This window comes from Artemia sp. Qi Xiang Cuo, chromosome 6, assembly GCF_049724085.1.
Source record: "Artemia sp. Qi Xiang Cuo chromosome 6, ASM4972408v1, whole genome shotgun sequence".
Lineage (NCBI taxonomy): Eukaryota > Metazoa > Arthropoda > Branchiopoda > Anostraca > Artemiidae > Artemia > Artemia sp. Qi Xiang Cuo.
This window is the reverse complement of record NC_142799.1, coordinates 18,325,382-18,338,862: the sequence shown is the minus strand read 5'-3', so window position 1 is coordinate 18,338,862 and position 13,481 is coordinate 18,325,382. Positions and strand designations below refer to the sequence as shown.

The window sequence follows — 13,481 nt, the reverse complement described above, 5'->3', positions numbered from 1 at the left end:
AAATCCCACTCGCTTCCAAAATTTAAATAATTAAAAAATTTGTATTGTAACTGTGGTTTGTGTCATCTAATGGGTGTAAAAAAGCTTTTGATACATGTCAAACTCCCCCCCCCCCCCCTCCTACCGCCATGAAGTAATTGTGACTAATTTATCCGTAAAGATATTTAGATTTTTGAGCAAATTGATTTTTGATTATATATATATATATATATATATATATATATATATATATATATATATATATATATATATATATATATATATATATATATATATATATATATATATATATATATAAATAATGTGAGCCTCTTTTTGATGTCATAGCGTCAGCACAGGTTCGATACAACCACCCTGGGAAAAAATACGAATTCTTCCTTAAAGTTGTAACCTTCCTTTAAGCTCCCTCTCTCGATTTTGAAATCAACTTATTTGTGTGGTTTGAGCGACATTAAAACTTAAAACGAACAGAAACTATTCTACATATGAAAGGGGCAGTCCCCTCCTCAACGCCTCGCTCTTTTCGCTAAAGGTTGACTCTGTCTCACAACGATATTTTTAAAACGATAAAAAACTTTAGCGCAAATAGTGGGGCGTTGAGGAGGGGTCAGCCCCTGTCATATACCGAGTAATTTCTGTTCGTTTTAAGTTTTAATATCGTTCCTTACTTTCAGTTCAAAAAACTTGTTTTTTTTTATTATTAAGGAAGGAGGCAGTATCCAAACTCTTGTTTGTAGTGAAACTATATTCGTCTGTAACAATTTCAGAAATAACTAAATTAAACTAAATATTTTATGTATAATCATGTTAATTGCTGAAAGCTCATCAGTTCAAAATTTTACTGTAATTTTAATGTTTATTTTCAATATTAAGTACAAACGAAAATATTTCTAATACAATTCGTTTTCACTGAAGCGCCAATGACGCAATAGGTTTTAGACTTTTATAGTGAGAAAAGGAGGTGATACCCTAAATCTTGTTTACATGGATTTTTGTTCGTTTCATTCTTGATTTGCATATTCAATTTATTTTTGACTTGTTTAAAGATTTATATATTCATTTCAAAAATCCTATCCACAATATACTTTTTGATGAATCTACCCTTATTAGCAATGATCTAGGCATAAAACAGGTAGTCCGAGAATCAATTGAAATCAGACTTAAGATTAATAATAATATTTTCTGAATTAGAGACAACATACACTAAATGCTCTATACACAAATTTAATTTAAAATGATCTTACAAAATATTTTAAAAAACCTAAAGACATTAACACAGAACCGTCATAAAAAGACCTTTGAGGTTAGCTGCCAAAAAGGCTGGATTAGCAATAAAAATGTGTTTTTAAATTATTTTTCTTTCATTTCATTGAATCGCCTTGTTTTACTTTACTTTTTATCAGTCCTGGTTGAACTTCGCTGAAGTAAGGATACTAGGACTGCTTTGAAAAAAATTTAATATTTGGTTTTTATTCGTCGCATGTTGTTGTGTGTCTTTTTTCTTTTATATATCTTTGTCTTGCTGAGGACGGCCCTTGGACATAGGGCCGAAATATTCATTCAAATTATCTCCACTGTCTTGCAAAAAGATTTCCCTATTGTTCTTCGTGCTTTTGCTGTTTGTTATGGAATGGAAGTGTGGTCTTCGTCGCTATTTTCGAACAACTTTTCTGCAGTGTTTGACTCATTTAAATCTTATGAAGGGTGACCATGGGCATTAGAATCACAACACAGAATTGTTTTTTGCCCAATTAGCTGTTCGCGTAACACGTTAAAAATTGGAAGATAAACAATAGAAGCTTAGTTGAATCTAAAGAAATCACATTCCATTGGAGGATCCTCAAAGTTTTAAAGCCCATTATTTTCTTCTAATTTGTCATTTTAATTGTATTACTGTTGCTTGCAAAAGAGAGAAGATCATCTTCTCTTTCTCTTTCTGTTTGCTGTTTCTGATCAGTTTGGTTGCGAAGTGCTTGTTTTTCCCCTTTACTAATTTTTTTTAGGTTTATCATATCTTTTCCATCTGTCTCCTCGATTTTGTTTTTTTGGGGGTGAAACCGGGATGGCTATTGTACTTTTTAGGAGAGTAAATTCAGCAGTTGAAGAAGTCCATATATCCGGGTCAAGAAGTGTTGCGGATATTTAGGATTGTTGAAACATTTATCCTCTTTCTATTCTAGATATAAAAATCCCTATTTCTGATGACAAAAAGTCTGCACCTGTCCTATCGTCAACTCAGGAAGAATAATTTCCAATGCTATGTTGCAATTCTGTGTTGTGATCGACAGTGTTGTATTGTGATTAATTGTACAATATATGTGATAATTCTTTGAGCAATAACGATAGGATGTAGTCATTTAGTCGACAAGTATTCCCGTAGAAAAAGTCTGTATTGGATAATTCAAAGAATTTTGCCATATTTATACTCGTTTTTCTTGATCCTAAAATTAAAATCCTAAAATACATTTATGTATTTGTCCTTGTTCCTAATCGCGCCAAGTTATTATTATATTCATAATATTTTTTTTATTTTAAGACAAAGTGTTAGGTAGTTAGACTTACAGTCTATTTTTTTTTTTTTATTTTTCTCTCTCTCTCTCTCTCTCTCTCTCTCTCTCTCTCTCTCTCTCTCTCTCTCTCTCTCTCTCTCTCTCTCTTTCTTTCTTTCTTTTGTTCTTTCTCTCTTTCTTTCTCTCTTTCTTTCTTTCTCTCTTTCTATTTAAAACATTTTTAAGTATACAAAATATAAACTTTAAGAATGTATGTTCCTTATTTGTGATATCTGATAAATATGCCTGCCAGCAGGAGCGTCCCGAGGCTCATTTAATTTGGAAGGGAGGGTGATCTTTGTAAATTTGCTACCTGATTTATGGCTGATTTTCTGCAGAAATCAAGAATTTTGCCAAATTTCGCCAATTTTTGCAAAATTTCTGCCGAAATTGTTGCCCTTTTCTAACCTTTTTCCGAATGTCAAAAAACGTAGGGGGGCGGGCTTGGGGGGGGGCTTTGATCCCCCTGAGTGAAACATTTAGTAGTTATAAAAAATTATTTGGTTAAGTAAGAAAAAAGATATGCACTCCATCTCAAATGTGAAGTTTGTTGTAGTTTGTTTGTGAAGTTTGTTGTACTTGTTCAATAACACTTATGTGCCTTTTGATATAAACCGCTAAGGTTGATTAGTATGCAGCATTCCTTAAAAAGATAAATTTATAAGTTTTGTGAGGCGACATCTCGTATTTTAAATATAACTTTTCTGAACAGTGCTATTTGATTTGTTGTATAATCGATGAGGTAATTGGTATTCAGAACTATTAAGTAGTAATGCTGAAAACGTAAGTTAAGACTTAAGAGAACAAATGATGGATTGATTGGAAAGCCAGCAATAAAGAAGAATGCCGTCGAAAAAAGAGATGAAGGGGAAATAGGTTTTGCTGTAGGAAACTTACATCTTAGCTGAAGGAAACTTTAGACAATATCCAATATTAGCCAGTAAAATAACATAAGTTTATATTAAGATAAAAGGATTTCAAATATGAGACAATATACACGAAATAAGAATTAAAACCAAAAAGCGAATGAGGCTTCTAGGAGTTGCTAGTAGTTGTATCTTGCAAGTGGGATACAGAACTTGACACTGACGAGATACGTCTAAAGAGAGAAAATATATAAAAATTCAGAAGTTTAGGCCAGAATGATTGTTCAAATTTGTTCTTACTTTGCCTCCTTATTAAGCTTGTATGTTTAGTTGCTTCCGAAATGACAGTCTACTACGGTATGAAAAGTAAATTATTTCCAGCAGCCGTTTATCTTCCTGTTTCAAAATTCAGATGATAAAATAGCTTAATTGCTTAATATTTCTCGTGGAAAAAGCTAACACTTTCAAATACTCTTTCATGTTGGCTGCGTTTAGCATAACTAATTACAAACATAAAGTAGTTTTTGACCGGGGTGAAACTTCACAACACATTTTTAAAGCTTTTTATTTTTCACTTTGGTGACCGGTTTTCATAGCAGACGGTGAAATAAAATTTTCCACGACAAAATTAAAAAGCGCAAATATTTTCCTCAAATAAAGAAAACTATTTCGGCCAGGCAATAGCACCGTACGAAATGAAGTTCGCGTTAAGTATTGGCGCTATATCTGTTTTCAGAAGAACAGAACCGGAAAAAAAGAAGAAAAAACAGGTCCGTCAAAAATAGGTGACCTGTTTCTACTTTCTGTTCTGGTTTTTGGAAAACAGCTGTTTTTTTTCGTTTATCTCTCTATTTTAAGATGTTGCACCCTGTCAACTATACTGGGCGAGATATATGCTGTAATTTCCAAGCTTGCATAAAGAAACCACCTTGAAACTCTCCCAAATCCACTAATCCATCTTATTTTTAATGAACTACGTGCGCTTACAATACGATCTCGACTGCACTGGCGATTCTAAAACCTGTTAGGGAATCTGGGCATAGCACGATTTCGTTCTTACCACCTCAAGATGTTGAATAACAGAGTATGAAATAAAACTTTTTTTCTGAAAAAAGGGAGGTGACTCCTCTAAAATTAGTGACTACTTTTTACCATTAAACCGTACAATTTTATTTCATCGAAAACTTATTTAGCTTATACAAAATAAAAAAAATAATTGCTAGTTTATTTAGAGATTTTTACTACATAGCATATCATATATTGCGTCTGCTCCGTGTACACCACATATGATGGAAAAATCAAGTTGTTCAGGACACGATAAAAACTGATTTGTGGGGCCTATTTTTTAGACAAAACCACCAAAATATTCCATATGAACCAGAAAAAAATCCTTTATACATAGATATATAATATTAATTACCATAAATAATATGAAATTGTGTTAACAGCTCATATACTGTGGTGCGCAAGAATGAATAGCTGAGTGACCTTGTGCCTTGAACAGAACTTAATCAATGCACGACATTTGGAAAACACACACAAAAAGAATGGAAATTATGTATGCATTCTACGTTCTATAACCAGTTTTCCAATACCAATCAGGAATGGTTTATTCTTGAACTTCAAATAACAATAAAGACGCAAGTTTGCATAACATAAACACTGACACGAACCTTGTAAATCCATATCGTAATTTTGGAACACCGACTTATCTTTGAGAGGAAATTTGGCAGTACATTGAGTCAAGATTTTCCATGACTTTGTAAAGAAACTTGACTCCCCTTTTGAAGGGCTAACGAACCGGTCGTCAGCGGCCAAATTAACGCAGCTATCGGTAAATTTTTGTTTTTGGGCATGGTTAAAACTGTTCAATACAAATCACATGCCAGAAGTTTTGAATTTCCCGCACTTCTTGAACACCGGCTGGAGCGCTATCTGTGGCCACAGATGTAAGAGTAGTGAGACAGCTGTTCCGCTAACCCATTTCAGCTAGCCGTGAGGAAAATCACAACAGTTTTCGATTCCCGTCACCTAGCGACAGAACGCCATTTATCTCCATGTTGCAAAACAGTCGAGTCGGGGCGCGAATCGGAAACCCGCTCTGTCAGAACCAAAAGTAAATAACCGTAACAGAAGTAAGAAAGTCGAGCGCATCTAATCAGGCTATACCCTCCACGTTTCTTCATGCAAACGTTTTCTTCCGGCCCAATCACCTACCTTTCCGTACGAAGAAATCAGTCGGTAGAAAACGGATACGCGGGTCTAGCCTGATTTGAGACCAGCATTGCGCTTATGACAGTTTCTTACCTCTTTAGCGGTTATTTACTTCTGGTCAGAACCTAGCTTTACTCTTGGTTCACACAAATGCGATCTCACAGTTTTTGCATTTATTCACGGTTTCGCCCTAATGACGGAGTACTCAAAATTTTGCTGGTTAAGTTAATCAGGTCCTAACTTGGTTAGGACTTGGTTTTGGAATCTTAATAAATTTGATTGAAAATGAAGCTAAGTCAAAGCTGCAGATTGACTTAGTGCAAAACTTGTATAAAAATTTGAGGGGGTGCTAGCCCCACCTCACATCCCCCTTATTCTTAAGAATAGATTATCGTTGCAATCTACTGAAAAAATATGCTATGAATGGTTTTTCTTTAAAAAGCAAAACCATAGCGAAAAACACCTGGCAAATTTTTTCGTACCTTCAGAAATAGATCGTGCCTTGGATTTTTTCTTCGGCTGGTGGCAACCCTGGAGGCTGGCTGCCATGGAATGGCAATAGATTTTTTTTCTTACACTAGCCACGAATTTTTTTTTTAGCTAGTGGCAACCGTGGTGGAAGTTAGTATGTAAACAGCCGCCAGACAGTTAAACAAGAGGGTTAAAGTCTCCCAGGAAAGATAAAATAGCCAAGAAGACTGGAAAGAAACTTTAGAAGTCCTATTTGAGACGCATTGAATAAAAAACGTATGAAAAAACGAAAAATTACGATGTCTGATGTGCATACAAATCAATATATATTTACCTAAATAAACCCTCCCTAAAAATCTGACTTGAAATTTGAACTGACCTCCAGGAAGAACTGACAGAATATTACCATTTGAATTTTAATATAAAAAAGTGCAAATTCATGTTAAAAAGAATATTAGTTATTAACGAAACTTGTATATTTTAATCCTGCTAGAGAGAAATCATTGACGGTTTTGGGTAAATCGCCTGGAGTATTTGATTTTTTGGACTTAAGGTGGTTCCCTCCTTTTTTTTAAATCACCGGCTAGAACGTGAATTCCTGCCAATGGCTACCATGAACAGCCCAGCTAACTAAGATGTGTTAAAGTTTCTTCTGATCATCTTGGCCAAAGTCCGAAAAGGGATCTTGTGCTTTTGATTAACATTTTGACCAGCCAACCCATTGATTTTTGAATAACTGACTCTTGAATAACTGACTTTTGAATAACAGACGCATCCTCGATATTCACGAAACAGACAGGGTCACCATTAAGTTTTATCAAAAAGACGAAATAACAAAAGACATTTTTTTTAAAAGAGGAAAGGGACAGAAGACTCGCCCTTGTGTTTTCAAATGACTGTGGCCTCTCAAAGGACTCATTCTAACCGAAATTACAAGTTTAGTGCCGTTTTTAGGTGACCAAAAGATTATCAAAGTCAACTGATCAAAAATTTTCAAATGTTTAGATACTCATTTTGTTCAGCATAGCTGAAAGCTAAAACAGAAAACAGATCAGATCAGAAAGAGAACAGATCAAATCAGACCGAGAACAGAACAGATCAGGCCGAGAACAAATCAGACAGACCAAAAACAGATCTGATCAGACCGACAACATATCAGATCAGACCGAGAACAAGTCAGACAGACCGAGAACAGATCAGATCAGACCGAGAACAGATCAGATCAGACCGATAACAGATCAGATAAGATCGAGAACAGATCAGATCAGACTAAAAAAAAAAATCAGATCTGAAAGAAAACAGATTAGAGCAGAACGAGAAAAGATAAGACAGACCGAGAAAACATGAGATCGAGAACAGATCAGATAAGACCTAGAACAAGTCAGACAGACCGAGAAAAGATCAGACAGGACCGAGAACTTTAACTGTTCCCCTGGGGATAACATGTTCCCCCACAGCCGCTAGGGAAAGGTCTGTAAGTCACGAAGTTGCACATTGTTAACGTATAGAATTTGTTATTGAAAAGTATACAAAAACTATTTTAGATTTCCACCGTGGGGGTTTTCCCCGGGGAAAATTTTCTGTGGGGAGGGAATTCTGCAGGGGGTGAACTTTTAAGGGGGAATTTTAAACTCAGGGAATTTGCCGGAAATTCTATACGAAATTATTTTTATTTGTCTTACTTTCCCATTGCCAACTCAATTTTACAAATCAATCAGTTCTGTCACTTCAAATTCGTAAAGAAAGTTACTGCGTCTGCTTCGTATGTTGAGTCTAAAGTTCTGCCTCCCACCAGTGAGGCTTGCAGCTTTACCTCATTTCGAGTTCATTCGCAAGCTAGGTTATGGAAAACCCTGGGATGGGAAAACCCTATGGAAAACCTTCCCAGTTTGGTTGGGTAATTCTGAATGGATTATATTGCCCTATTTTTGACGAACTCCCAGCTGCCCCCAACTTCCTCCTTGCCTTTTTTCATTGTAAATACTGACTGGTCAAATATGCGATGGGCTTGCAAAAGAAATTTCATGAATTGCACCTGTGCTGTGGACTTTGCAAAGGAACAAGTTGTACTAATTGTGTTACAACTGGGTTTTTCAGAGTTGATGATCTGGAAGATAACGAAGATCTATGACTATTGATATGTAGTTTTTTTATCACATTTGTATATAATATAACTTAAAAAATTGAGAATGTTTTAATCGTTAGTTAAACCATCGAATCGGGTGATGGTTGTCATTCTAAATTTTAAGACCGGTTTCTTTTAAATTTCAACCTCAAAAAAGTAAAATTTTAGTTTTACGTTCAAAAATAGCGGTTTTCATAATCACCATACTCTAATACCCTATTCTAGACATCAATTTCGTTGCTGTACGCCTTTACATGGAAGCACGAATCTCACCTCCTTAAAATGAACCTCAACCAAAGAAAAACTAATTTTTAATTTAATTCATAATTACTGTGATCTATATTGCCCTTTTCTAGACACCAATTTTGTTGCTCTTCGTGAAAATAGAGAAGTATAAAATTCACCCCCTCAAAACCAACAAAAAAAAAACATGTAAAACGAGAAATTTATTTTGTCTAGATGAGAAATTTATGTTTATTTGGAATGAGGACATTTTCTTGAGTCGGATTGTCAAAGAATCTTTTCTCTTGCAATTTGTTTTCGGTCAAACCGTTCCCTTCCTCGACTGTTAGTAACACTGAGAAACATTTAGAATACAGATGTTCCGAAATTTCTTAATTTGAAAGTCTATATTTTAATCAATATTGAAAGTTGATATTTGAATTTGAAAATTGAAAAACACTACATTTGGTGCCTAAAGACACCAAAATGACAACTTCTTTCCATCTGTCTTCATTCTTGTTTTCCAGAGTTATGACAAGATCTTTCTCTCTCTTTCCATCTGTCTTCATTCTTATTTTTCTTTTTCCTTTCTTTCCCTTCATATATATTAATCATAGGCAGCGCAATAGCACTGTCTAAGTAAAGAACGATGTTGGCACAATGTATTATTTATTATTTTTATTATTATTTTGTTTTGTTTTGGTGTTAGACCAGGGCACCTCGTATCAAAGGAGTTGTCGGAAAAACTTCGAAAAGGGCTCATTCAATTGGAAAGTGGAGTAGCATGTGCCCTTTTCAATGGTCGAAAGGGATTGAAAGGCAACTAATATCCCTTCCACGCCCACCAGTTTCAGATAGAAATTATGTTATTAATGAAGACAATCCCCCACAGCTCTCAGGACAAGGGATATAATTTATGCCCTGGGGGACTAAAAGATTTTATAGAAAGGTGTTGTCGTAGAAATTTCAGAAAAAGGCTCATTCGATTGGAAATTTATAAAATTAGTGACCTTTTTAATAGTCAAAAATGATAGGATAGCAACACGCCCACCTTTTTCCCAAACACATCAAATCAAAATTTTGAAATAGCCACTTTATTCACGTAGTTGCAAGTTCTTGAAATTCGGTCTTTGAAGATGACGACCCTCCCACAGCCCTCAGGGCAAGGCTTGTAAGTTGATCCCTGGAGCATATCAGGTTTTTATAGAAAGCTTTGTCGTAGAAACTTCAAAAGGGGCGCAATCGATTGAAAATTGAAATGGCTAGTAACCATTTAGATATTCGAAAGTGATTGGACGGCAAGTGACACCCCGTCCACACCCACCATTTCCCTAAACACATCCAGTTAAAATTTCAAGATAGCCCTTATGTCTAATGCAGTTGAAAGGTCATAAAATCATATCTTTCAGCTGGGCACTTCCCCCCCCCCCCCACAGTCTTCAGGGCAAGGGTTGTAAGTTATGCACTGGTGGTATATAAAGATTTTATCGAAACACATGCAATCAAATCTTGCAATGCTCCAAACACATGCAATCAAAGTTTTAAATATTCATTTTGTTGAACGTAGTTTGAAGATTGGAAACTAAGTCTTTAATAGTCGAAAGTGATTGGAGAGCAGCCAACCCCCCTCTCACGCCCACCATTTTCCCAAACACATCCAATTAAAATTTTGAGACAGGTATTTTGTTCAATGTAATTGAATGTTCTGGGAAATAGTGAGCCTGAGAGGGGGGTTAGTTGCCCTCCAATTACTCTCAACTATTAAAAAGGGCACTAGCCCTTTCAATTTTCAATCAAGCCCTTTTTGAAGCTTTTGCGTCAAAACTTTCTATAGAAACCTTATATACCCCTTGGCATAACTTACAACCCTTGCCCTGAGGGCTGTAGGATATCCTCAAAGACACAATTTCCAGACCTTTCAATTACGTTGAACAAAATGTCTATCTCAAAATTTTGATTGTATGTGTTCGGCAAAATGGTGGGTATGAGGGGGTTAGTTGCCCTCCAATCACTTTCAACTAATGAAAAGACCACTAGCCCTTTGAATTTCCTATCGAATGAGCCCTTTTTGAAGTTTCTACGAAAATACTTTAGAAACCTTATATGACCCCAGGGCATAAGTTATAACACTTGTCCCAAGGGGTTTGGGGAGTTTTTCATCCTCAATGACACAATTTCCAGAATTTTCAACTATATTGAACAAAATACCTATCTCAAAATTTTTATTGGATGTGTTTGGGGAAATGGTGGGTGTGAGAGTGGGGTTAGTTGCTCTCCAATCACTTTTGACTATTAAAAAGAGCACTAGCCCTTACTTACAACCCTTGCCCTGAGGGCTATGGGGGGGAGTGTCCTCCTTAAAACATAATTTCTATCTTGAAATCAACTACGCTGAACGAAATGGCTATTGCAAAATTTTGATTAGATGTGTTTTGGGAAATGGTGGGCGTAGAAAAGGTTTTATTTGCCTTCCAATCACTTTCGACTATCAAAAAGGTCACAAGCCACTCCAATTTCCAATCGAATGAGCCCTTTTCAAAGTTTCTACGACAAATCCTTCGAAACGACGTAACCTGGTCTAAAACAAACAAATAAATAAATAATACATTGTGCGAGCATCGTTCTTTACTTAGGCAGCGCTATTGCGCTACCTATAATTAATGTTTATGAGGAGAACGAGAGAAAAAGGAAAACAAGAGTGAAGACCGATGGGAAGAGAGAGAAAGAGCTTGTCATAGCTCTGAAAAACAAGAATGAAGACAGAAGGAAAGAGCTTGCCATTTTGGTGTCTTTAGGTGCCAAATATAGTGTTTATCAACTTTCAAATATTGGCTTTCAATATTGATTAAAACATAGACTTTCAAATTAAAAATTTTTGGAAAACCTGTATTCTAAATGTTTCTCAGTATTACTAATAGCCCAGGAAGGGAACGGTTTGACCGAAAACAAATTGCAAGAGAAAAAATACTTTGACTACCCAACTCAAAAAAATTTCCTGATTCCAAATATACAAAGTTTGCTCATGTAGCTGTTTCACATGTTTTTTTTAGTTTGAGGTTGATTTTAAGGGGGTGAATTTCGTGCTTCCCTATTTGGGTGTACAATAACAAAATTGATGTCTAGAATATAGATCACGGTGATTATGAAAATCACTTTTATTTGAAAATGAAATGAAAAATTAGGTTTTTTTTAGGTTGAGGTTCATTTTAAGGATATGGGATTTGTGCTTCCATGTAAAGGCGTCCAACAACAAAATTGATGTCTAATATAGGGCATTAGAGTACGGTGATTATGAAAACTACCCTTATTTGAACGTAAAACTAAAAATAGTTTTTTGAGGTTAAGATTTATCACCAAATCACAGGCCAAAGAGCCTGTTGGAAGAAAAGATTAGGATAAATAACAGTTCAAATAGGGATAAACCCTCATGTTAGACATTGAAAGAACAATAAAAGAAATACTGGATATTTCCATCACATATATTTCGATCCCAGTGACCGTCATCAGCAGATGCACTAGTTGACGGTCTGCTCATGACGCTCACTGTGTATGGGATCGAAATACCTAGCATTTTTTTATTGTTTTTTTTTAACTGTCTAATGAAAGCATTTATCACTATTTAAACTGTTAATTATCATAGACAGCGCAATCGCGCATCCTAAGTAAAGAACGATGTTGACACAATGTATTATTTATTTTTGGTTTTTCCATGCCAGGGCACTGCGTATCGAAGGAAATGTCGTAGAAACTCCTTCGTTTCTAAGTAGATGTCGCAGAAACTTCGAAAAGGGATCATCGATTGGAAATTGGAATGGTCAGTGCCCTTTTTAATAGTCGAAAGTGATCGAAGGGCAACTAGCCCCCCACCCATACCCATCATTCCGCCAAACGCATCCAATCAAAATTTTGAGATAGCCATTTTGTTCAGTGCAGTTGATTTCTAGATAGAAAATATATCTTTAAGGAGGACACTCCCCCACATCATAAATGGCAAGGGTTTTATGTTATATCCTGGGGAATTAAAGGAACGGTGTTGGCACAGTGTATTATTTATTATTTTTTTTCTTTTAGAACAGGGCACTTCGTAACGAAGAAGTTGTCGTAAAAACTTCGAAAGGGGCTCATTCAATTGGAAATTGGAGTGGCTTGTGCCTTTTTCAATAGTTGAAAGGGATTTGAAGGTGACTAACACCCCTTCCACGCCCACCATTTTCCCTAACGCATCCAACTACCCCCCCCCCCCATACCCATCATTGCGCCAAACACATCAAATCAAAATTTTGAGATAGCCTTTTAGTTCAGTTCAGTTGATTTCCAGACAGAAAATATATCTTTGAGGAGGATACTCCCCCACATCCTTCAGGGCAAGGGTTTTATGTTATGCTCTGGAGGCTTAAAAGAACGATGTTGGCACAATGTATCATTTATTATTTTTTCTTTTACAGCAGGGCACTTCGTATTGAGGAAGTGGTCGGAGAAACTTGGAAAAGGGCTGATTCAATTGGAAAATGGAGTGCTTGTGCCTTTTGTAATAGTTGAAAGTGATTGGAAGGCGACTAACACCCCGTCCACGCCCACGATTTTCCCAAACACATCCAATTAAAATTTTGAGAACGGTATTTTGTTCAATGTATTTGATTGTTCTGGGAAATTGGAATTGGAAATTGGAGTAGCTTGTGCCTTTTTTAATAGTTGAAAGTGACTGGAAGGCGACTAACACCACTTCCACGCCCACCATTTCCCAAATCACATCCAATCAAAATTTTGAGATAGCCATTTTGTTCAGCGTATTTGATATCCCGATGTAAATTACGTTTTGAGGAGGAAACTTCCCCACGGCCCTCAGGGCAAGTGTTTTAAGTTTTTCCCTGGGGGAAATAAGGCTGTTATAGAAGGCGTTGTCGTATAAACTTCAAAAAAGGCTTATTCTATTGGAAATTCAAAAGGCTAGTATTCTTTTTAATAGTCAAAAGTGATTGGAGGGCATCTAACCCCCCTCTCATGCCCACTTTTTCCCCAAACACATCCAATCAA

The 13,481-nt window shown here is 35.9% G+C and overlaps 1 protein-coding gene across 1 annotated transcript in view; it reads left to right on the top strand.

The window, feature by feature from the left end:
• Nucleotides 1-3,263, top strand: part of LOC148950942 (uncharacterized) — a 74,075-nt gene extending 70,812 nt beyond the window's left edge. The window contains exon 16 of the mRNA XM_089090961.1: nucleotides 2,181-3,263. The gene's annotated coding sequence lies outside the window, so the exon portion shown is untranslated. The remainder of the gene's footprint in view (nucleotides 1-2,180) is intronic.
• The last annotated feature ends 10,218 nt before the right edge of the window (nucleotides 3,264-13,481 follow it).